The following is a 20675-nucleotide window of genomic DNA, read 5'->3' on the forward strand; positions in this document are numbered from 1 at the left end:
GAGTTCCTCTTATGGCATGCACTAGACAAACCAGAACAGCTACAGGAGAGAGTCATTTTTGTTGTCAGCGGTAGTTGCATTATCACAAACGCAGAGTAATTCCATTGGCGTCGCATTCAAAACGAATCGGTGCCGAAACCCGGGATCGAACCAGGGACCTTTAGATCTTCAGTCTAACGCTCTCCCAACTGAGCTATTTCGGCTGACGGTGAAGGTTGTCATTTGCATGTGTTCATTAACGTCTGCCTCGTTGCCAATTTCCACAGTCACCTTCGTCTGATCAAGACACAGGGGCGCTGAAAGGCGAGCAGCCGATGCAGTGAAGTTACACACACATTTCTTCTTCTTCCGTCATCGTAACAAGCAAACATGTCGACTCGATTCGTGGTAATATTGACTTCGCTGACGCTAGAAAACCCGTGCTATATCGATGCCAGGGGCAACTCGTGTGCGGAGAACGAGACACAAGAAGGAGTGAGTCTCTCCACCGTATGAGAGGCAGTATCTTGCAGATACTCACGGTAAAACATTCGACTTGCGTTAGCTCACACGTCATCGTCTGCAAGCTAAAATGGACACATCTGCACTGCCCAGTGAGGCGACACTTGTACTAACACCTGGTGGACGCCTGTGAGACGCGGAGATGAGCTGCCGGCTTCTGGGCGCGACTGTAGCGCTGCGCACCTGGATCAAATAGCACTGCACATTGCTGGTGACCCACGTGTTTAGTAGTGACGCAACTGCTAGGATGCAGCTGAACGTCCGCCATTTGAGAGCGAGAAAATTTTCGCAGTCGGCAGGACTCGAACCTACGCTCCCAGAGGGGAATTCTGATTTCAAGTCAGACGCCTTACACCACTCGGCCACGACTGCCGGTGGCGGAAGCGACTCCCGACAACTGAAACCGCCATCTTTAGAAGCAATCTGGTGGCAGAAAACGGCGTGGCCTCACTCTTTCCTGTACGGTTTCCATTAGCCGTTACGAAAGTGTATTAATTTTCGCCCAGACAGGGACTTGAACCCAGGTGTATTAATTTTCGCCCAGACAGGGACTTGAACCCAGGACCCTTCGGTTGAAAACCTAACGCTCCTACCGACTCAGGCTATGCGGACCCACGCAAGAGCATTATCGTACAGCTGCGTGGTGTGCGAGTGATTCGCATGTCGTAATTACTGGCTTACGGCTCCAATGGCGACTTCACAGACTTCCCACTGACGCACCGCTGACGGCTAGTTTTCTGCCGTCTTAAAACGATGGACATACCTCCAAGCAGCTGCGAGATCTTAAGAAAAGAAACGCTGCACCACTGCTTTTGCCGCACTCGAGTGATTGAAATTGCGATTCTTAAAAAAGAAAATGAGATGTTCGCTCTGTCCATCACTTTCGAGCACATCTGTGTACTCACGATCTCCAGCGACGGCTTTCTGCAGTCCCAGCGTCAGTGTCAGTGTGAGGTGAAACCGATAGCCAGAAGTAAGCAGCGGTCGTCGCGAAAACTCAGTATTCTTAAAACGGAAATTTTCCGTCTTGTTGAGAATGGCGTCACTGGTTTGCACCCGCATTCGCCCACACATGTCACATGTGTGCGAAAATGTTTGCTCCTCTTTACGCAAAATCGCACGCACACGGTTAGGATTCGAACCTACGCTCCCAGAGGGAATCTGATTTCGAGTCAGACGCCTTAACCACATCGGCCACGACTGCCGTTAGCGCGGTGTTCTCCGGAACACATGCAACTGCTACCGTTTAAAGCACTGTGGTGTCAGAAAACGGCGTAGCTGCATTATTTTCTGTAGCAGTCTCCACCGCTACCAGACGAATCGCTACCAAAGTATTAAAATTTCCGCCTGGACAGGGACTTGAAACCGGGGCCCTTAGGTTAAAAGCCTACTGCTCTACCGACTGAGCTATCCGAGCTCACACGAGGCTGCAAAACCTCCCACGACGCACAACTATACATTGACTCATGTCCTTTACTGTTGTGCAATCGCTGTATGGTGGGCCGTTAACAAATAAAACGTCGCCTAAATGCTATCTACAAACTTATCGCGCTAAGCTCGTAACACACTATCGAAGACTGCTGGCACATGATGCAACAACAAATTGCACCAGTTGTTACGTCTCATACGTTGGAGCAGAGAATTTACGTGTTTTGTCGACACTCACTGGGCAATTGGAAAATTCACAAGCATTTTCGAATGCAATGTTTCCCACGCTTTCGCTCATTTCACGGTTCCGTTGATAGACGTTCTTCACCACCTGACACAGAAAAAGGAATGCAGTCGGTAGGATATTTTTAATTCTTTTGCTTCTAGGGGAGTTAGTTGTCTAGTGAGTTCCTCTTATGGCATGCACTAGACAACCAGAACAGCTACAGGAGAGAGTCATTTTTGTTGTCAGCGGTAGTTGCATTATCACAAACGCAGAGTAATTCCATTGGCGTCGCATCAAAACGAATCGGTGCCGAAACCCGGGATCGAACCAGGGACCTTTAGATCTTCAGTCTAACGCTCTCCCAACTGAGCTATTTCGGCTGACGGTGAAGGTTGTCATTTGCATGTGTTCATTAACCTCTGCCTCGTTGCCAATTTCACAGTCACCTTCGTCTGATCAGACACAGGGGCGCTGAAAGGCGAGCAGCCGATGCAGTGAAGTTACACACACATTTCTTCTTCTTCTGTCATCGTAACAAGCAAACATGTCGACTCGATTCGTGTAATATTGACTTCGCTGACGCTAGAAAACCCGTGCTATATCGATGCCAGGGGCAACTCGTGTGCGGAGAACGAGACACAAGAAGGAGTGAGTCTCTCCACCGTATGAGAGGCAGTATCTTGCAGATACTCACGGTAAAACATTCGACTTGCGTTAGCTCACACGTCATCGTCTGCAAGCTAAAATGGACACATCTGCACTGCCCAGTGAGGCGACACTTGTACTAACACCTGGTGGACGCCTGTGAGACGCGGAGATGAGCTGCGGCTTCTGGGCGCGACTGTAGCGCTGCGCCCTGGATCAAATAGCACTGCACATTGCTGGTGACCCACGTGTTTAGTAGTGACGCAACTGCTAGGATGCAGCTGAACGTCCGCCATTTGAGAGCGAGAAAATTTTCGCAGTCGGCAGGACTCGAACCTACGCTCCCAGAGGGAATCTGATTTCAAGTCAGACGCCTTAACCACTCGGCCACGACTGCCGGTGGCGGAAGCGACTCCCGACAACTGAAACCGCCATCTTTAGAAGCAATCTGGTGGCAGAAAACGGCGTGGCCTCACTCTTTCCTGTACGGTTTCCATTAGCCGTTACGAAAGTGTATTAATTTTCGCCCAGACAGGGACTTGAACCCAGGTGTATTAATTTTCGCCCAGACAGGGACTTGAACCCAGGACCCTTCGGTTGAAAACCTAACGCTCTACCGACTCAGCTATGCGGACCCACGCAAGAGCATTATCGTACAGCTGCGTGGTGTGCGAGTGATTCGCATGTCGTAATTACTGGCTTACGGCTCCAATGGCGACTTCACAGACTTCCCACTGACGCACCGCTGACGCTAGTTTTCTGCCGTCTTAAAACGATGGACATACCTCCAAGCAGCTGCGAGATCTTAAGAAAAGAAACGCTGCACCACTGCTTTTGCCGCACTCGAGTGATTGAAATTGCGATTCTTAAAAAGAAAATGAGATGTTCGCTCTGTCCATCACTTTCGAGCACATCTGTGTACTCACGATCTCAGCGACGGCTTTCTGCAGTCCCAGCGTCAGTGTCAGTGTGAGGTGAACCGATAGCCAGAGTAAGCAGCGGTCGTCGCGAAAACTCAGTATTCTTAAAACGGAAATTTTCGTCTTGTTGAGAATGGCGTCACTGGTTTGCACCCGCATTCGCCCACACATGTCACATGTGTGCGAAAATGTTTGCTCCTCTTTACGCAAAATCGCACGCACACGGTAGGATTCGAACCTACGCTCCCAGAGGGAATCTGATTTCGAGTCAGACGCCTTAACCACTCGGCCACGACTGCCGTTAGCGCGGTGTTCTCCGGACACATGCAACTGCTACCGTTTAAAGCACTGTGGTGTCAGAAAACGGCGTAGCTGCATTATTTTCTGTAGCGTCTCCACCGCTACCAGACGAATCGCTACCAAAGTATTAAAATTTCCGCCTGGACAGGGACTTGAAACCGGGGCCCTTAGGTTAAAAGCCTAATGCTCTACCGACTGAGCTATCCGAGCTCACACGAGGCTGCAAAACCTCCCACGACGCACAACTATACATTGACTCATGTCCTTTACTGTTGTGCAATCGCTGTATGGGGCCGTTAACAAATAAAACGTCGCCTAAATGCTATCTACAAACTTATCGCGCTAAGCTCGTAACACACTATCGAAGACTGCTGGCACATGATGCAACAACAAATTGCACCAGTTGTTACGTCTCATACGTTGGAGCAGAGAATTTACGTGTTTTGTCGACACTCACTGGGCAATTGGAAAATTCACAAGCATTTCGAATGCAATGTTTCCCACGCTTTCGCTCATTTCACGGTTCCGTTGAAGACGTTCTTCACCACCTGACACAGAAAAAGGAATGCAGTCGGTAGGATATTTTTAATTCTTTTGCTTCTAGGGGAGTTAGTTGTCTAGTGAGTTCCTCTTATGGCATGCACTAGACAACCAGAACAGCTACAGGAGAGAGTCATTTTTGTTGTCAGCGGTAGTTGCATTATCACAAACGCAGAGTAATTCCATTGGCGTCGCATCAAAACGAATCGGTGCCGAAACCCGGGATCGAATCAGGGACCTTTAGATCTTCAGTCTAACGCTCTCCCAACTGAGCTATTTCGGCTGACGGTGAAGGTTGTCATTTGCATGTGTTCATTAACCTCTGCCTCGTTGCCAATTTCACAGTCACCTTCGTCTGATCAGACACAGGGGCGCTGAAAGGCGAGCAGCCGATGCAGTGAAGTTACACACACATTTCTTCTTCTTCCGTCATCGTAACAAGCAAACATGTCGACTCGATTCGTGTAATATTGACTTCGCTGACGCTAGAAAACCCGTGCTATATCGATGCCAGGGGCAACTCGTGTGCGGAGAACGAGACACAAGAAGGAGTGAGTCTCTCCACCGTATGAGAGGCAGTATCTTGCAGATACTCACGGTAAAACATTCGACTTGCGTTAGCTCACACGTCATCGTCTGCAAGCTAAAATGGACACATCTGCACTGCCCAGTGAGGCGACACTTGTACTAACACCTGGTGGACGCCTGTGAGACGCGGAGATGAGCTGCGGCTTCTGGGCGCGACTGTAGCGCTGCGCCCTGGATCAAATAGCACTGCACATTGCTGGTGACCCACGTGTTTAGTAGTGACGCAACTGCTAGGATGCAGCTGAACGTCCGCCATTTGAGAGCGAGAAAATTTTCGCAGTCGGCAGGACTCGAACCTACGCTCCCAGAGGGAATCTGATTTCAAGTCAGACGCCTTAACCACTCGGCCACGACTGCCGGTGGCGGAAGCGACTCCCGACAACTGAAACCGCCATCTTTAGAAGCAATCTGGTGGCAGAAAACGGCGTGGCCTCACTCTTTCCTGTACGGTTTCCATTAGCCGTTACGAAAGTGTATTAATTTTCGCCCAGACAGGGACTTGAACCCAGGTGTATTAATTTTCGCCCAGACAGGGACTTGAACCCAGGACCCTTCGGTTGAAAACCTAACGCTCTACCGACTCAGCTATGCGGACCCACGCAAGAGCATTATCGTACAGCTGCGTGGTGTGCGAGTGATTCGCATGTCGTAATTACTGGCTTACGGCTCCAATGGCGACTTCACAGACTTCCCACTGACGCACCGCTGACGCTAGTTTTCTGCCGTCTTAAAACGATGGACATACCTCCAAGCAGCTGCGAGATCTTAAGAAAAGAAACGCTGCACCACTGCTTTTGCCGCACTCGAGTGATTGAAATTGCGATTCTTAAAAAGAAAATGAGATGTTCGCTCTGTCCATCACTTTCGAGCACATCTGTGTACTCACGATCTCAGCGACGGCTTTCTGCAGTCCCAGCGTCAGTGTCAGTGTGAGGTGAACCGATAGCCAGAGTAAGCAGCGGTCGTCGCGAAAACTCAGTATTCTTAAAACGGAAATTTTCGTCTTGTTGAGAATGGCGTCACTGGTTTGCACCCGCATTCGCCCACACATGTCACATGTGTGCGAAAATGTTTGCTCCTCTTTACGCAAAATCGCACGCACACGGTAGGATTCGAACCTACGCTCCCAGAGGGAATCTGATTTCGAGTCAGACGCCTTAACCACTCGGCCACGACTGCCGTTAGCGCGGTGTTCTCCGGACACATGCAACTGCTACCGTTTAAAGCACTGTGGTGTCAGAAAACGGCGTAGCTGCATTATTTTCTGTAGCGTCTCCACCGCTACCAGACGAATCGCTACCAAAGTATTAAAATTTCCGCCTGGACAGGGACTTGAAACCGGGGCCCTTAGGTTAAAAGCCTAATGCTCTACCGACTGAGCTATCCGAGCTCACACGAGGCTGCAAAACCTCCCACGACGCACAACTATACATTGACTCATGTCCTTTACTGTTGTGCAATCGCTGTATGGGGCCGTTAACAAATAAAACGTCGCCTAAATGCTATCTACAAACTTATCGCGCTAAGCTCGTAACACACTATCGAAGACTGCTGGCACATGATGCAACAACAAATTGCACCAGTTGTTACGTCTCATACGTTGGAGCAGAGAATTTACGTGTTTTGTCGACACTCACTGGGCAATTGGAAAATTCACAAGCATTTCGAATGCAATGTTTCCCACGCTTTCGCTCATTTCACGGTTCCGTTGAAGACGTTCTTCACCACCTGACACAGAAAAAGGAATGCAGTCGGTAGGATATTTTTAATTCTTTTGCTTCTAGGGGAGTTAGTTGTCTAGTGAGTTCCTCTTATGGCATGCACTAGACAACCAGAACAGCTACAGGAGAGAGTCATTTTTGTTGTCAGCGGTAGTTGCATTATCACAAACGCAGAGTAATTCCATTGGCGTCGCATCAAAACGAATCGGTGCCGAAACCCGGGATCGAACCAGGGACCTTTAGATCTTCAGTCTAACGCTCTCCCAACTGAGCTATTTCGGCTGACGGTGAAGGTTGTCATTTGCATGTGTTCATTAACGTCTGCCTCGTTGCCAATTTCACAGTCACCTTCGTCTGATCAGACACAGGGGCGCTGAAAGGCGAGCAGCCGATGCAGTGAAGTTACACACACATTTCTTCTTCTTCCGTCATCGTAACAAGCAAACATGTCGACTCGATTCGTGTAATATTGACTTCGCTGACGCTAGAAAACCCGTGCTATATCGATGCCAGGGGCAACTCGTGTGCGGAGAACGAGACACAAGAAGGAGTGAGTCTCTCCACCGTATGAGAGGCAGTATCTTGCAGATACTCACGGTAAAACATTCGACTTGCGTTAGCTCACACGTCATCGTCTGCAAGCTAAAATGGACACATCTGCACTGCCCAGTGAGGCGACACTTGTACTAACACCTGGTGGACGCCTGTGAGACGCGGAGATGAGCTGCGGCTTCTGGGCGCGACTGTAGCGCTGCGCCCTGGATCAAATAGCACTGCACATTGCTGGTGACCCACGTGTTTAGTAGTGACGCAACTGCTAGGATGCAGCTGAACGTCCGCCATTTGAGAGCGAGAAAATTTTCGCAGTCGGCAGGACTCGAACCTACGCTCCCAGAGGGAATCTGATTTCAAGTCAGACGCCTTAACCACTCGGCCACGACTGCCGGTGGCGGAAGCGACTCCCGACAACTGAAACCGCCATCTTTAGAAGCAATCTGGTGGCAGAAAACGGCGTGGCCTCACTCTTTCCTGTACGGTTTCCATTAGCCGTTACGAAAGTGTATTAATTTTCGCCCAGACAGGGACTTGAACCCAGGTGTATTAATTTTCGCCCAGACAGGGACTTGAACCCAGGACCCTTCGGTTGAAAACCTAACGCTCTACCGACTCAGCTATGCGGACCCACGCAAGAGCATTATCGTACAGCTGCGTGGTGTGCGAGTGATTCGCATGTCGTAATTACTGGCTTACGGCTCCAATGGCGACTTCACAGACTTCCCACTGACGCACCGCTGACGCTAGTTTTCTGCCGTCTTAAAACGATGGACATACCTCCAAGCAGCTGCGAGATCTTAAGAAAAGAAACGCTGCACCACTGCTTTTGCCGCACTCGAGTGATTGAAATTGCGATTCTTAAAAAGAAAATGAGATGTTCGCTCTGTCCATCACTTTCGAGCACATCTGTGTACTCACGATCTCAGCGACGGCTTTCTGCAGTCCCAGCGTCAGTGTCAGTGTGAGGTGAACCGATAGCCAGAGTAAGCAGCGGTCGTCGCGAAAACTCAGTATTCTTAAAACGGAAATTTTCGTCTTGTTGAGAATGGCGTCACTGGTTTGCACCCGCATTCGCCCACACATGTCACATGTGTGCGAAAATGTTTGCTCCTCTTTACGCAAAATCGCACGCACACGGTAGGATTCGAACCTACGCTCCCAGAGGGAATCTGATTTCGAGTCAGACGCCTTAACCACTCGGCCACGACTGCCGTTAGCGCGGTGTTCTCCGGACACATGCAACTGCTACCGTTTAAAGCACTGTGGTGTCAGAAAACGGCGTAGCTGCATTATTTTCTGTAGCGTCTCCACCGCTACCAGACGAATCGCTACCAAAGTATTAAAATTTCCGCCTGGACAGGGACTTGAAACCGGGGCCCTTAGGTTAAAAGCCTAATGCTCTACCGACTGAGCTATCCGAGCTCACACGAGGCTGCAAAACCTCCCACGACGCACAACTATACATTGACTCATGTCCTTTACTGTTGTGCAATCGCTGTATGGGGCCGTTAACAAATAAAACGTCGCCTAAATGCTATCTACAAACTTATCGCGCTAAGCTCGTAACACACTATCGAAGACTGCTGGCACATGATGCAACAACAAATTGCACCAGTTGTTACGTCTCATACGTTGGAGCAGAGAATTTACGTGTTTTGTCGACACTCACTGGGCAATTGGAAAATTCACAAGCATTTCGAATGCAATGTTTCCCACGCTTTCGCTCATTTCACGGTTCCGTTGAAGACGTTCTTCACCACCTGACACAGAAAAAGGAATGCAGTCGGTAGGATATTTTTAATTCTTTTGCTTCTAGGGGAGTTAGTTGTCTAGTGAGTTCCTCTTATGGCATGCACTAGACAACCAGAACAGCTACAGGAGAGAGTCATTTTTGTTGTCAGCGGTAGTTGCATTATCACAAACGCAGAGTAATTCCATTGGCGTCGCATCAAAACGAATCGGTGCCGAAACCCGGGATCGAATCAGGGACCTTTAGATCTTCAGTCTAACGCTCTCCCAACTGAGCTATTTCGGCTGACGGTGAAGGTTGTCATTTGCATGTGTTCATTAACCTCTGCCTCGTTGCCAATTTCACAGTCACCTTCGTCTGATCAGACACAGGGGCGCTGAAAGGCGAGCAGCCGATGCAGTGAAGTTACACACACATTTCTTCTTCTTCCGTCATCGTAACAAGCAAACATGTCGACTCGATTCGTGTAATATTGACTTCGCTGACGCTAGAAAACCCGTGCTATATCGATGCCAGGGGCAACTCGTGTGCGGAGAACGAGACACAAGAAGGAGTGAGTCTCTCCACCGTATGAGAGGCAGTATCTTGCAGATACTCACGGTAAAACATTCGACTTGCGTTAGCTCACACGTCATCGTCTGCAAGCTAAAATGGACACATCTGCACTGCCCAGTGAGGCGACACTTGTACTAACACCTGGTGGACGCCTGTGAGACGCGGAGATGAGCTGCGGCTTCTGGGCGCGACTGTAGCGCTGCGCCCTGGATCAAATAGCACTGCACATTGCTGGTGACCCACGTGTTTAGTAGTGACGCAACTGCTAGGATGCAGCTGAACGTCCGCCATTTGAGAGCGAGAAAATTTTCGCAGTCGGCAGGACTCGAACCTACGCTCCCAGAGGGAATCTGATTTCAAGTCAGACGCCTTAACCACTCGGCCACGACTGCCGGTGGCGGAAGCGACTCCCGACAACTGAAACCGCCATCTTTAGAAGCAATCTGGTGGCAGAAAACGGCGTGGCCTCACTCTTTCCTGTACGGTTTCCATTAGCCGTTACGAAAGTGTATTAATTTTCGCCCAGACAGGGACTTGAACCCAGGTGTATTAATTTTCGCCCAGACAGGGACTTGAACCCAGGACCCTTCGGTTGAAAACCTAACGCTCTACCGACTCAGCTATGCGGACCCACGCAAGAGCATTATCGTACAGCTGCGTGGTGTGCGAGTGATTCGCATGTCGTAATTACTGGCTTACGGCTCCAATGGCGACTTCACAGACTTCCCACTGACGCACCGCTGACGCTAGTTTTCTGCCGTCTTAAAACGATGGACATACCTCCAAGCAGCTGCGAGATCTTAAGAAAAGAAACGCTGCACCACTGCTTTTGCCGCACTCGAGTGATTGAAATTGCGATTCTTAAAAAGAAAATGAGATGTTCGCTCTGTCCATCACTTTCGAGCACATCTGTGTACTCACGATCTCAGCGACGGCTTTCTGCAGTCCCAGCGTCAGTGTCAGTGTGAGGTGAACCGATAGCCAGAGTAAGCAGCGGTCGTCGCGAAAACTCAGTATTCTTAAAACGGAAATTTTCGTCTTGTTGAGAATGGCGTCACTGGTTTGCACCCGCATTCGCCCACACATGTCACATGTGTGCGAAAATGTTTGCTCCTCTTTACGCAAAATCGCACGCACACGGTAGGATTCGAACCTACGCTCCCAGAGGGAATCTGATTTCGAGTCAGACGCCTTAACCACTCGGCCACGACTGCCGTTAGCGCGGTGTTCTCCGGACACATGCAACTGCTACCGTTTAAAGCACTGTGGTGTCAGAAAACGGCGTAGCTGCATTATTTTCTGTAGCGTCTCCACCGCTACCAGACGAATCGCTACCAAAGTATTAAAATTTCCGCCTGGACAGGGACTTGAAACCGGGGCCCTTAGGTTAAAAGCCTAATGCTCTACCGACTGAGCTATCCGAGCTCACACGAGGCTGCAAAACCTCCCACGACGCACAACTATACATTGACTCATGTCCTTTACTGTTGTGCAATCGCTGTATGGGGCCGTTAACAAATAAAACGTCGCCTAAATGCTATCTACAAACTTATCGCGCTAAGCTCGTAACACACTATCGAAGACTGCTGGCACATGATGCAACAACAAATTGCACCAGTTGTTACGTCTCATACGTTGGAGCAGAGAATTTACGTGTTTTGTCGACACTCACTGGGCAATTGGAAAATTCACAAGCATTTCGAATGCAATGTTTCCCACGCTTTCGCTCATTTCACGGTTCCGTTGAAGACGTTCTTCACCACCTGACACAGAAAAAGGAATGCAGTCGGTAGGATATTTTTAATTCTTTTGCTTCTAGGGGAGTTAGTTGTCTAGTGAGTTCCTCTTATGGCATGCACTAGACAACCAGAACAGCTACAGGAGAGAGTCATTTTTGTTGTCAGCGGTAGTTGCATTATCACAAACGCAGAGTAATTCCATTGGCGTCGCATCAAAACGAATCGGTGCCGAAACCCGGGATCGAACCAGGGACCTTTAGATCTTCAGTCTAACGCTCTCCCAACTGAGCTATTTCGGCTGACGGTGAAGGTTGTCATTTGCATGTGTTCATTAACCTCTGCCTCGTTGCCAATTTCACAGTCACCTTCGTCTGATCAGACACAGGGGCGCTGAAAGGCGAGCAGCCGATGCAGTGAAGTTACACACACATTTCTTCTTCTTCCGTCATCGTAACAAGCAAACATGTCGACTCGATTCGTGTAATATTGACTTCGCTGACGCTAGAAAACCCGTGCTATATCGATGCCAGGGGCAACTCGTGTGCGGAGAACGAGACACAAGAAGGAGTGAGTCTCTCCACCGTATGAGAGGCAGTATCTTGCAGATACTCACGGTAAAACATTCGACTTGCGTTAGCTCACACGTCATCGTCTGCAAGCTAAAATGGACACATCTGCACTGCCCAGTGAGGCGACACTTGTACTAACACCTGGTGGACGCCTGTGAGACGCGGAGATGAGCTGCGGCTTCTGGGCGCGACTGTAGCGCTGCGCCCTGGATCAAATAGCACTGCACATTGCTGGTGACCCACGTGTTTAGTAGTGACGCAACTGCTAGGATGCAGCTGAACGTCCGCCATTTGAGAGCGAGAAAATTTTCGCAGTCGGCAGGACTCGAACCTACGCTCCCAGAGGGAATCTGATTTCAAGTCAGACGCCTTAACCACTCGGCCACGACTGCCGGTGGCGGAAGCGACTCCCGACAACTGAAACCGCCATCTTTAGAAGCAATCTGGTGGCAGAAAACGGCGTGGCCTCACTCTTTCCTGTACGGTTTCCATTAGCCGTTACGAAAGTGTATTAATTTTCGCCCAGACAGGGACTTGAACCCAGGTGTATTAATTTTCGCCCAGACAGGGACTTGAACCCAGGACCCTTCGGTTGAAAACCTAACGCTCTACCGACTCAGCTATGCGGACCCACGCAAGAGCATTATCGTACAGCTGCGTGGTGTGCGAGTGATTCGCATGTCGTAATTACTGGCTTACGGCTCCAATGGCGACTTCACAGACTTCCCACTGACGCACCGCTGACGCTAGTTTTCTGCCGTCTTAAAACGATGGACATACCTCCAAGCAGCTGCGAGATCTTAAGAAAAGAAACGCTGCACCACTGCTTTTGCCGCACTCGAGTGATTGAAATTGCGATTCTTAAAAAGAAAATGAGATGTTCGCTCTGTCCATCACTTTCGAGCACATCTGTGTACTCACGATCTCAGCGACGGCTTTCTGCAGTCCCAGCGTCAGTGTCAGTGTGAGGTGAACCGATAGCCAGAGTAAGCAGCGGTCGTCGCGAAAACTCAGTATTCTTAAAACGGAAATTTTCGTCTTGTTGAGAATGGCGTCACTGGTTTGCACCCGCATTCGCCCACACATGTCACATGTGTGCGAAAATGTTTGCTCCTCTTTACGCAAAATCGCACGCACACGGTAGGATTCGAACCTACGCTCCCAGAGGGAATCTGATTTCGAGTCAGACGCCTTAACCACTCGGCCACGACTGCCGTTAGCGCGGTGTTCTCCGGACACATGCAACTGCTACCGTTTAAAGCACTGTGGTGTCAGAAAACGGCGTAGCTGCATTATTTTCTGTAGCGTCTCCACCGCTACCAGACGAATCGCTACCAAAGTATTAAAATTTCCGCCTGGACAGGGACTTGAAACCGGGGCCCTTAGGTTAAAAGCCTAATGCTCTACCGACTGAGCTATCCGAGCTCACACGAGGCTGCAAAACCTCCCACGACGCACAACTATACATTGACTCATGTCCTTTACTGTTGTGCAATCGCTGTATGGGGCCGTTAACAAATAAAACGTCGCCTAAATGCTATCTACAAACTTATCGCGCTAAGCTCGTAACACACTATCGAAGACTGCTGGCACATGATGCAACAACAAATTGCACCAGTTGTTACGTCTCATACGTTGGAGCAGAGAATTTACGTGTTTTGTCGACACTCACTGGGCAATTGGAAAATTCACAAGCATTTCGAATGCAATGTTTCCCACGCTTTCGCTCATTTCACGGTTCCGTTGAAGACGTTCTTCACCACCTGACACAGAAAAAGGAATGCAGTCGGTAGGATATTTTTAATTCTTTTGCTTCTAGGGGAGTTAGTTGTCTAGTGAGTTCCTCTTATGGCATGCACTAGACAACCAGAACAGCTACAGGAGAGAGTCATTTTTGTTGTCAGCGGTAGTTGCATTATCACAAACGCAGAGTAATTCCATTGGCGTCGCATCAAAACGAATCGGTGCCGAAACCCGGGATCGAATCAGGGACCTTTAGATCTTCAGTCTAACGCTCTCCCAACTGAGCTATTTCGGCTGACGGTGAAGGTTGTCATTTGCATGTGTTCATTAACCTCTGCCTCGTTGCCAATTTCACAGTCACCTTCGTCTGATCAGACACAGGGGCGCTGAAAGGCGAGCAGCCGATGCAGTGAAGTTACACACACATTTCTTCTTCTTCCGTCATCGTAACAAGCAAACATGTCGACTCGATTCGTGTAATATTGACTTCGCTGACGCTAGAAAACCCGTGCTATATCAATGCCAGGGGCAACTCGTGTGCGGAGAACGAGACACAAGAAGGAGTGAGTCTCTCCACCGTATGAGAGGCAGTATCTTGCAGATACTCACGGTAAAACATTCGACTTGCGTTAGCTCACACGTCATCGTCTGCAAGCTAAAATGGACACATCTGCACTGCCCAGTGAGGCGACACTTGTACTAACACCTGGTGGACGCCTGTGAGACGCGGAGATGAGCTGCGGCTTCTGGGCGCGACTGTAGCGCTGCGCCCTGGATCAAATAGCACTGCACATTGCTGGTGACCCACGTGTTTAGTAGTGACGCAACTGCTAGGATGCAGCTGAACGTCCGCCATTTGAGAGCGAGAAAATTTTCGCAGTCGGCAGGACTCGAACCTACGCTCCCAGAGGGAATCTGATTTCAAGTCAGACGCCTTAACCACTCGGCCACGACTGCCGGTGGCGGAAGCGACTCCCGACAACTGAAACCGCCATCTTTAGAAGCAATCTGGTGGCAGAAAACGGCGTGGCCTCACTCTTTCCTGTACGGTTTCCATTAGCCGTTACGAAAGTGTATTAATTTTCGCCCAGACAGGGACTTGAACCCAGGTGTATTAATTTTCGCCCAGACAGGGACTTGAACCCAGGACCCTTCGGTTGAAAACCTAACGCTCTACCGACTCAGCTATGCGGACCCACGCAAGAGCATTATCGTACAGCTGCGTGGTGTGCGAGTGATTCGCATGTCGTAATTACTGGCTTACGGCTCCAATGGCGACTTCACAGACTTCCCACTGACGCACCGCTGACGCTAGTTTTCTGCCGTCTTAAAACGATGGACATACCTCCAAGCAGCTGCGAGATCTTAAGAAAAGAAACGCTGCACCACTGCTTTTGCCGCACTCGAGTGATTGAAATTGCGATTCTTAAAAAGAAAATGAGATGTTCGCTCTGTCCATCACTTTCGAGCACATCTGTGTACTCACGATCTCAGCGACGGCTTTCTGCAGTCGCAGCGTCAGTGTCAGTGTGAGGTGAACCGATAGCCAGAGTAAGCAGCGGTCGTCGCGAAAACTCAGTATTCTTAAAACGGAAATTTTCGTCTTGTTGAGAATGGCGTCACTGGTTTGCACCCGCATTCGCCCACACATGTCACATGTGTGCGAAAATGTTTGCTCCTCTTTACGCAAAATCGCACGCACACGGTAGGATTCGAACCTACGCTCCCAGAGGGAATCTGATTTCGAGTCAGACGCCTTAACCACTCGGCCACGACTGCCGTTAGCGCGGTGTTCTCCGGACACATGCAACTGCTACCGTTTAAAGCACTGTGGTGTCAGAAAACGGCGTAGCTGCATTATTTTCTGTAGCGTCTCCACCGCTACCAGACGAATCGCTACCAAAGTATTAAAATTTCCGCCTGGACAGGGACTTGAAACCGGGGCCCTTAGGTTAAAAGCCTAATGCTCTACCGACTGAGCTATCCGAGCTCACACGAGGCTGCAAAACCTCCCACGACGCACAACTATACATTGACTCATGTCCTTTACTGTTGTGCAATCGCTGTATGGGGCCGTTAACAAATAAAACGTCGCCTAAATGCTATCTACAAACTTATCGCGCTAAGCTCGTAACACACTATCGAAGACTGCTGGCACATGATGCAACAACAAATTGCACCAGTTGTTACGTCTCATACGTTGGAGCAGAGAATTTACGTGTTTTGTCGACACTCACTGGGCAATTGGAAAATTCACAAGCATTTCGAATGCAATGTTTCCCACGCTTTCGCTCATTTCACGGTTCCGTTGAAGACGTTCTTCACCACCTGACACAGAAAAAGGAATGCAGTCGGTAGGATATTTTTAATTCTTTTGCTTCTAGGGGAGTTAGTTGTCTAGTGAGTTCCTCTTATGGCATGCACTAGACAACCAGAACAGCTACAGGAGAGAGTCATTTTTGTTGTCAGCGGTAGTTGCATTATCACAAACGCAGAGTAATTCCATTGGCGTCGCATCAAAACGAATCGGTGCCGAAACCCGGGATCGAACCAGGGACCTTTAGATCTTCAGTCTAACGCTCTCCCAACTGAGCTATTTCGGCTGACAGTGAAGGTTGTCATTTGCATGTGTTCATTAACCTCTGCCTCGTTGCCAATTTCACAGTCACCTTCGTCTGATCAGACACAGGGGCGCTGAAAGGCGAGCAGCCGATGCAGTGAAGTTACACACACATTTCTTCTTCTTCCGTCATCGTAACAAGCAAACATGTCGACTCGATTCGTGTAATATTGACTTCGCTGACGCTAGAAAACCCGTGCTATATCGATGCCAGGGGCAACTCGTGTGCGGAGAACGAGACACAAGAAGGAGTGAGTCTCTCCACCGTATGAGAGGCAGTATCTTGCAGATACTCACGGTAAAACATTCGACTTGCGTTAGCTCACACGTCATCGTCTGCAAGCTAAAATGGACACATCTGCACTGCCCAGTGAGGCGACACTTGTACTAACACCTGGTGGACGCCTGTGAGACGCGGAGATGAGCTGCGGCTTCTGGGCGCGACTGTAGCGCTGCGCCCTGGATCAAATAGCACTGCACATTGCTGGTGACCCACGTGTTTAGTAGTGACGCAACTGCTAGGATGCAGCTGAACGTCCGCCATTTGAGAGCGAGAAAATTTTCGCAGTCGGCAGGACTCGAACCTACGCTCCCAGAGGGAATCTGATTTCAAGTCAGACGCCTTAACCACTCGACCACGACTGCCGGTGGCGGAAGCGACTCCCGACAACTGAAACCGCCATCTTTAGAAGCAATCTGGTGGCAGAAAACGGCGTGGCCTCACTCTTTCCTGTACGGTTTCCATTAGCCGTTACGAAAGTGTATTAATTTTCGCCCAGACAGGGACTTGAACCCAGGTGTATTAATTTTCGCCCAGACAGGGACTTGAACCCAGGACCCTTCGGTTGAAAACCTAACGCTCTACCGACTCAGCTATGCGGACCCACGCAAGAGCATTATCGTACAGCTGCGTGGTGTGCGAGTGATTCGCATGTCGTAATTACTGGCTTACGGCTCCAATGGCGACTTCACAGACTTCCCACTGACGCACCGCTGACGCTAGTTTTCTGCCGTCTTAAAACGATGGACATACCTCCAAGCAGCTGCGAGATCTTAAGAAAAGAAACGCTGCACCACTGCTTTTGCCGCACTCGAGTGATTGAAATTGCGATTCTTAAAAAGAAAATGAGATGTTCGCTCTGTCCATCACTTTCGAGCACATCTGTGTACTCACGATCTCAGCGACGGCTTTCTGCAGTCCCAGCGTCAGTGTCAGTGTGAGGTGAACCGATAGCCAGAGTAAGCAGCGGTCGTCGCGAAAACTCAGTATTCTTAAAACGGAAATTTTCGTCTTGTTGAGAATGGCGTCTCTGGTTTGCACCCGCATTCGCCCACACATGTCACATGTGTGCGAAAATGTTTGCTCCTCTTTACGCAAAATCGCACGCACACGGTAGGATTCGAACCTACGCTCCCAGAGGGAATCTGATTTCGAGTCAGACGCCTTAACCACTCGGCCACGACTGCCGTTAGCGCGGTGTTCTCCGGACACATGCAACTGCTACCGTTTAAAGCACTGTGGTGTCAGAAAACGGCGTAGCTGCATTATTTTCTGTAGCGTCTCCACCGCTACCAGACGAATCGCTACCAAAGTATTAAAATTTCCGCCTGGACAGGGACTTGAAACCGGGGCCCTTAGGTTAAAAGCCTAATGCTCTACCGACTGAGCTATCCGAGCTCACACGAGGCTGCAAAACCTCCCACGACGCACAACTATACATTGACTCATGTCCTTTACTGTTGTGCAATCGCTGTATGGGGCCGTTAACAAATAAAACGTCGCCTAAATGCTATCTACAAACTTATCGCGCTAAGCTCGTAACACACTATCGAAGACTGCTGGCACATGATGCAACAACAAATTGCACCAGTTGTTACGTCTCATACGTTGGAGCAGAGAATTTACGTGTTTTGTCGACACTCACTGGGCAATTGGAAAATTCACAAGCATTTCGAATGCAATGTTTCCCACGCTTTCGCTCATTTCACGGTTCCGTTGAAGACGTTCTTCACCACCTGACACAGAAAAAGGAATGCAGTCGGTAGGATATTTTTAATTCTTTTGCTTCTAGGGGAGTTAGTTGTCTAGTGAGTTCCTCTTATGGCATGCACTAGACAACCAGAACAGCTACAGGAGAGAGTCATTTTTGTTGTCAGCGGTAGTTGCATTATCACAAACGCAGAGTAATTCCATTGGCGTCGCATCAAAACGAATCGGTGCCGAAACCCGGGATCGAACCAGGGACCTTTAGATCTTCAGTCTAACGCTCTCCCAACTGAGCTATTTCGGCTGACGGTGAAGGTTGTCATTTGCATGTGTTCATTAACCTCTGCCTCGTTGCCAATTTCACAGTCACCTTCGTCTGATCAGACACAGGGGCGCTGAAAGGCGAGCAGCCGATGCAGTGAAGTTACACACACATTTCTTCTTCTTCCGTCATCGTAACAAGCAAACATGTCGACTCGATTCGTGTAATATTGACTTCGCTGACGCTAGAAAACCCGTGCTATATCGATGCCAGGGGCAACTCGTGTGCGGAGAACGAGACACAAGAAGGAGTGAGTCTCTCCACCGTATGAGAGGCAGTATCTTGCAGATACTCACGGTAAAACATTCGACTTGCGTTAGCTCACACGTCATCGTCTGCAAGCTAAAATGGACACATCTGCACTGCCCAGTGAGGCGACACTTGTACTAACACCTGGTGGACGCCTGTGAGACGCGGAGATGAGCTGCGGCTTCTGGGCGCGACTGTAGCGCTGCGCCCTGGATCAAATAGCACTGCACATTGCTGGTGACCCACGTGTTTAGTAGTGACGCAACTGCTAGGATGCAGCTGAACGTCCGCCATTTGAGAGCGAGAAAATTTTCGCAGTCGGCAGGACTCGAACCTACGCTCCCAGAGGGAATCTGATTTCAAGTCAGACGCCTTAACCACTCGGCCACGACTGCCGGTGGCGGAAGCGACTCCCGACAACTGAAACCGCCATCTTTAGAAGCAATCTGGTGGCAGAAAACGGCGTGGCCTCACTCTTTCCTGTACGGTTTCCATTAGCCGTTACGAAAGTGTATTAATTTTCGCCCAGACAGGGACTTGAACCCAGGTGTATTAATTTTCGCCCAGACAGGGACTTGAACCCAGGACCCTTCGGTTGAAAACCTAACGCTCTACCGACTCAGCTATGCGGACCCACGCAAGAGCATTATCGTACAGCTGCGTGGTGTGCGAGTGATTCGCATGTCGTAATTACTGGCTTACGGCTCCAATGGCGACTTCACAGACTTCCCACTGACGCACCGCTGACGCTAGTTTTCTGCCGTCTTAAAACGATGGACATACCTCCAAGCAGCTGCGAGATCTTAAGAAAAGAAACGCTGCACCACTGCTTTTGCCGCACTCGAGTGATTGAAATTGCGATTCTTAAAAAGAAAATGAGATGTTCGCTCTGTCCATCACTTTCGAGCACATCTGTGTACTCACGATCTCAGCGACGGCTTTCTGCAGTCCCAGCGTCAGTGTCAGTGTGAGGTGAACCGATAGCCAGAGTAAGCAGCGGTCGTCGCGAAAACTCAGTATTCTTAAAACGGAAATTTTCGTCTTGTTGAGAATGGCGTCACTGGTTTGCACCCGCATTCGCCCACACATGTCACATGTGTGCGAAAATGTTTGCTCCTCTTTACGCAAAATCGCACGCACACGGTAGGATTCGAACCTACGCTCCCAGAGGGAATCTGATTTCGAGTCAGACGCCTTAACCACTCGGCCACGACTGCCGTTAGCGCGGTGTTCTCCGGACACATGCAACTGCTACCGTTTAAAGCACTGTGGTGTCAGAAAACGGCGTAGCTGCATTATTTTCTGTAGCGTCTCCACCGCTACCAGACGAATCGCTACCAAAGTATTAAAATTTCCGCCTGGACAGGGACTTGAAACCGGGGCCCTTAGGTTAAAAGCCTAATGCTCTACCGACTGAGCTATCCGAGCTCACACGAGGCTGCAAAACCTCCCACGACGCACAACTATACATTGACTCATGTCCTTTACTGTTGTGCAATCGCTGTATGGGGCCGTTAACAAATAAAACGTCGCCTAAATGCTATCTACAAACTTATCGCGCTAAGCTCGTAACACACTATCGAAGACTGCTGGCACATGATGCAACAACAAATTGCACCAGTTGTTACGTCTCATACGTTGGAGCAGAGAATTTACGTGTTTTGTCGACACTCACTGGGCAATTGGAAAATTCACAAGCATTTCGAATGCAATGTTT

General features: G+C 49.6%; 35 non-coding genes across 35 annotated transcripts; all 35 read right to left on the reverse strand.

Moving 5' to 3' along the window:
- Positions 1-130: 130 nt before the first annotated feature.
- Positions 131-203, reverse strand: Trnaf-gaa (transfer RNA phenylalanine (anticodon GAA)). Its single transcript has one exon. It is a non-coding gene; the product is annotated as a tRNA-Phe (tRNA).
- Positions 204-788: 585 nt separating this feature from the next.
- Positions 789-873, reverse strand: Trnas-uga (transfer RNA serine (anticodon UGA)). The gene has a single exon. It is a non-coding gene; the product is annotated as a tRNA-Ser (tRNA).
- A 748-nt stretch (positions 874-1621) lies between these two features.
- Positions 1622-1705, reverse strand: Trnas-cga (transfer RNA serine (anticodon CGA)). The gene has a single exon. It is a non-coding gene; the product is annotated as a tRNA-Ser (tRNA).
- A 757-nt stretch (positions 1706-2462) lies between these two features.
- Trnaf-gaa (transfer RNA phenylalanine (anticodon GAA)) lies at positions 2463-2535 on the reverse strand. The gene has a single exon. It is a non-coding gene; the product is annotated as a tRNA-Phe (tRNA).
- A 580-nt stretch (positions 2536-3115) lies between these two features.
- Positions 3116-3197, reverse strand: Trnas-uga (transfer RNA serine (anticodon UGA)). Its single transcript has one exon. It is a non-coding gene; the product is annotated as a tRNA-Ser (tRNA).
- Positions 3198-3937: 740 nt separating this feature from the next.
- Positions 3938-4019, reverse strand: Trnas-cga (transfer RNA serine (anticodon CGA)). Its single transcript has one exon. It is a non-coding gene; the product is annotated as a tRNA-Ser (tRNA).
- Positions 4020-4157: 138 nt separating this feature from the next.
- On the reverse strand, positions 4158-4230 carry Trnak-uuu (transfer RNA lysine (anticodon UUU)). The gene has a single exon. It is a non-coding gene; the product is annotated as a tRNA-Lys (tRNA).
- Positions 4231-4770: 540 nt separating this feature from the next.
- Trnaf-gaa (transfer RNA phenylalanine (anticodon GAA)) lies at positions 4771-4843 on the reverse strand. Its single transcript has one exon. It is a non-coding gene; the product is annotated as a tRNA-Phe (tRNA).
- A 580-nt stretch (positions 4844-5423) lies between these two features.
- Trnas-uga (transfer RNA serine (anticodon UGA)) lies at positions 5424-5505 on the reverse strand. The gene has a single exon. It is a non-coding gene; the product is annotated as a tRNA-Ser (tRNA).
- A 740-nt stretch (positions 5506-6245) lies between these two features.
- Trnas-cga (transfer RNA serine (anticodon CGA)) lies at positions 6246-6327 on the reverse strand. The gene has a single exon. It is a non-coding gene; the product is annotated as a tRNA-Ser (tRNA).
- A 138-nt stretch (positions 6328-6465) lies between these two features.
- Positions 6466-6538, reverse strand: Trnak-uuu (transfer RNA lysine (anticodon UUU)). The gene has a single exon. It is a non-coding gene; the product is annotated as a tRNA-Lys (tRNA).
- Positions 6539-7078: 540 nt separating this feature from the next.
- Trnaf-gaa (transfer RNA phenylalanine (anticodon GAA)) lies at positions 7079-7151 on the reverse strand. Its single transcript has one exon. It is a non-coding gene; the product is annotated as a tRNA-Phe (tRNA).
- Positions 7152-7731: 580 nt separating this feature from the next.
- Positions 7732-7813, reverse strand: Trnas-uga (transfer RNA serine (anticodon UGA)). Its single transcript has one exon. It is a non-coding gene; the product is annotated as a tRNA-Ser (tRNA).
- A 740-nt stretch (positions 7814-8553) lies between these two features.
- Positions 8554-8635, reverse strand: Trnas-cga (transfer RNA serine (anticodon CGA)). Its single transcript has one exon. It is a non-coding gene; the product is annotated as a tRNA-Ser (tRNA).
- Positions 8636-8773: 138 nt separating this feature from the next.
- Trnak-uuu (transfer RNA lysine (anticodon UUU)) lies at positions 8774-8846 on the reverse strand. Its single transcript has one exon. It is a non-coding gene; the product is annotated as a tRNA-Lys (tRNA).
- A 540-nt stretch (positions 8847-9386) lies between these two features.
- On the reverse strand, positions 9387-9459 carry Trnaf-gaa (transfer RNA phenylalanine (anticodon GAA)). Its single transcript has one exon. It is a non-coding gene; the product is annotated as a tRNA-Phe (tRNA).
- A 580-nt stretch (positions 9460-10039) lies between these two features.
- Positions 10040-10121, reverse strand: Trnas-uga (transfer RNA serine (anticodon UGA)). The gene has a single exon. It is a non-coding gene; the product is annotated as a tRNA-Ser (tRNA).
- Positions 10122-10861: 740 nt separating this feature from the next.
- Trnas-cga (transfer RNA serine (anticodon CGA)) lies at positions 10862-10943 on the reverse strand. Its single transcript has one exon. It is a non-coding gene; the product is annotated as a tRNA-Ser (tRNA).
- A 138-nt stretch (positions 10944-11081) lies between these two features.
- Trnak-uuu (transfer RNA lysine (anticodon UUU)) lies at positions 11082-11154 on the reverse strand. Its single transcript has one exon. It is a non-coding gene; the product is annotated as a tRNA-Lys (tRNA).
- Positions 11155-11694: 540 nt separating this feature from the next.
- On the reverse strand, positions 11695-11767 carry Trnaf-gaa (transfer RNA phenylalanine (anticodon GAA)). Its single transcript has one exon. It is a non-coding gene; the product is annotated as a tRNA-Phe (tRNA).
- Positions 11768-12347: 580 nt separating this feature from the next.
- Trnas-uga (transfer RNA serine (anticodon UGA)) lies at positions 12348-12429 on the reverse strand. Its single transcript has one exon. It is a non-coding gene; the product is annotated as a tRNA-Ser (tRNA).
- Positions 12430-13169: 740 nt separating this feature from the next.
- Positions 13170-13251, reverse strand: Trnas-cga (transfer RNA serine (anticodon CGA)). Its single transcript has one exon. It is a non-coding gene; the product is annotated as a tRNA-Ser (tRNA).
- Positions 13252-13389: 138 nt separating this feature from the next.
- On the reverse strand, positions 13390-13462 carry Trnak-uuu (transfer RNA lysine (anticodon UUU)). The gene has a single exon. It is a non-coding gene; the product is annotated as a tRNA-Lys (tRNA).
- Positions 13463-14002: 540 nt separating this feature from the next.
- Positions 14003-14075, reverse strand: Trnaf-gaa (transfer RNA phenylalanine (anticodon GAA)). The gene has a single exon. It is a non-coding gene; the product is annotated as a tRNA-Phe (tRNA).
- Positions 14076-14655: 580 nt separating this feature from the next.
- Positions 14656-14737, reverse strand: Trnas-uga (transfer RNA serine (anticodon UGA)). Its single transcript has one exon. It is a non-coding gene; the product is annotated as a tRNA-Ser (tRNA).
- Positions 14738-15477: 740 nt separating this feature from the next.
- Positions 15478-15559, reverse strand: Trnas-cga (transfer RNA serine (anticodon CGA)). Its single transcript has one exon. It is a non-coding gene; the product is annotated as a tRNA-Ser (tRNA).
- Positions 15560-15697: 138 nt separating this feature from the next.
- On the reverse strand, positions 15698-15770 carry Trnak-uuu (transfer RNA lysine (anticodon UUU)). The gene has a single exon. It is a non-coding gene; the product is annotated as a tRNA-Lys (tRNA).
- Positions 15771-16310: 540 nt separating this feature from the next.
- On the reverse strand, positions 16311-16383 carry Trnaf-gaa (transfer RNA phenylalanine (anticodon GAA)). Its single transcript has one exon. It is a non-coding gene; the product is annotated as a tRNA-Phe (tRNA).
- Positions 16384-16963: 580 nt separating this feature from the next.
- On the reverse strand, positions 16964-17045 carry Trnas-uga (transfer RNA serine (anticodon UGA)). The gene has a single exon. It is a non-coding gene; the product is annotated as a tRNA-Ser (tRNA).
- A 740-nt stretch (positions 17046-17785) lies between these two features.
- Trnas-cga (transfer RNA serine (anticodon CGA)) lies at positions 17786-17867 on the reverse strand. The gene has a single exon. It is a non-coding gene; the product is annotated as a tRNA-Ser (tRNA).
- A 138-nt stretch (positions 17868-18005) lies between these two features.
- Trnak-uuu (transfer RNA lysine (anticodon UUU)) lies at positions 18006-18078 on the reverse strand. The gene has a single exon. It is a non-coding gene; the product is annotated as a tRNA-Lys (tRNA).
- Positions 18079-18618: 540 nt separating this feature from the next.
- On the reverse strand, positions 18619-18691 carry Trnaf-gaa (transfer RNA phenylalanine (anticodon GAA)). The gene has a single exon. It is a non-coding gene; the product is annotated as a tRNA-Phe (tRNA).
- A 580-nt stretch (positions 18692-19271) lies between these two features.
- Trnas-uga (transfer RNA serine (anticodon UGA)) lies at positions 19272-19353 on the reverse strand. Its single transcript has one exon. It is a non-coding gene; the product is annotated as a tRNA-Ser (tRNA).
- A 740-nt stretch (positions 19354-20093) lies between these two features.
- Trnas-cga (transfer RNA serine (anticodon CGA)) lies at positions 20094-20175 on the reverse strand. The gene has a single exon. It is a non-coding gene; the product is annotated as a tRNA-Ser (tRNA).
- A 138-nt stretch (positions 20176-20313) lies between these two features.
- Positions 20314-20386, reverse strand: Trnak-uuu (transfer RNA lysine (anticodon UUU)). Its single transcript has one exon. It is a non-coding gene; the product is annotated as a tRNA-Lys (tRNA).
- Positions 20387-20675: the final 289 nt, after the last annotated feature.

Source organism: Schistocerca serialis, chromosome 4, assembly GCF_023864345.2.
Source record: "Schistocerca serialis cubense isolate TAMUIC-IGC-003099 chromosome 4, iqSchSeri2.2, whole genome shotgun sequence".
In the NCBI taxonomy this organism is placed as follows: domain Eukaryota; kingdom Metazoa; phylum Arthropoda; class Insecta; order Orthoptera; family Acrididae; genus Schistocerca; species Schistocerca serialis.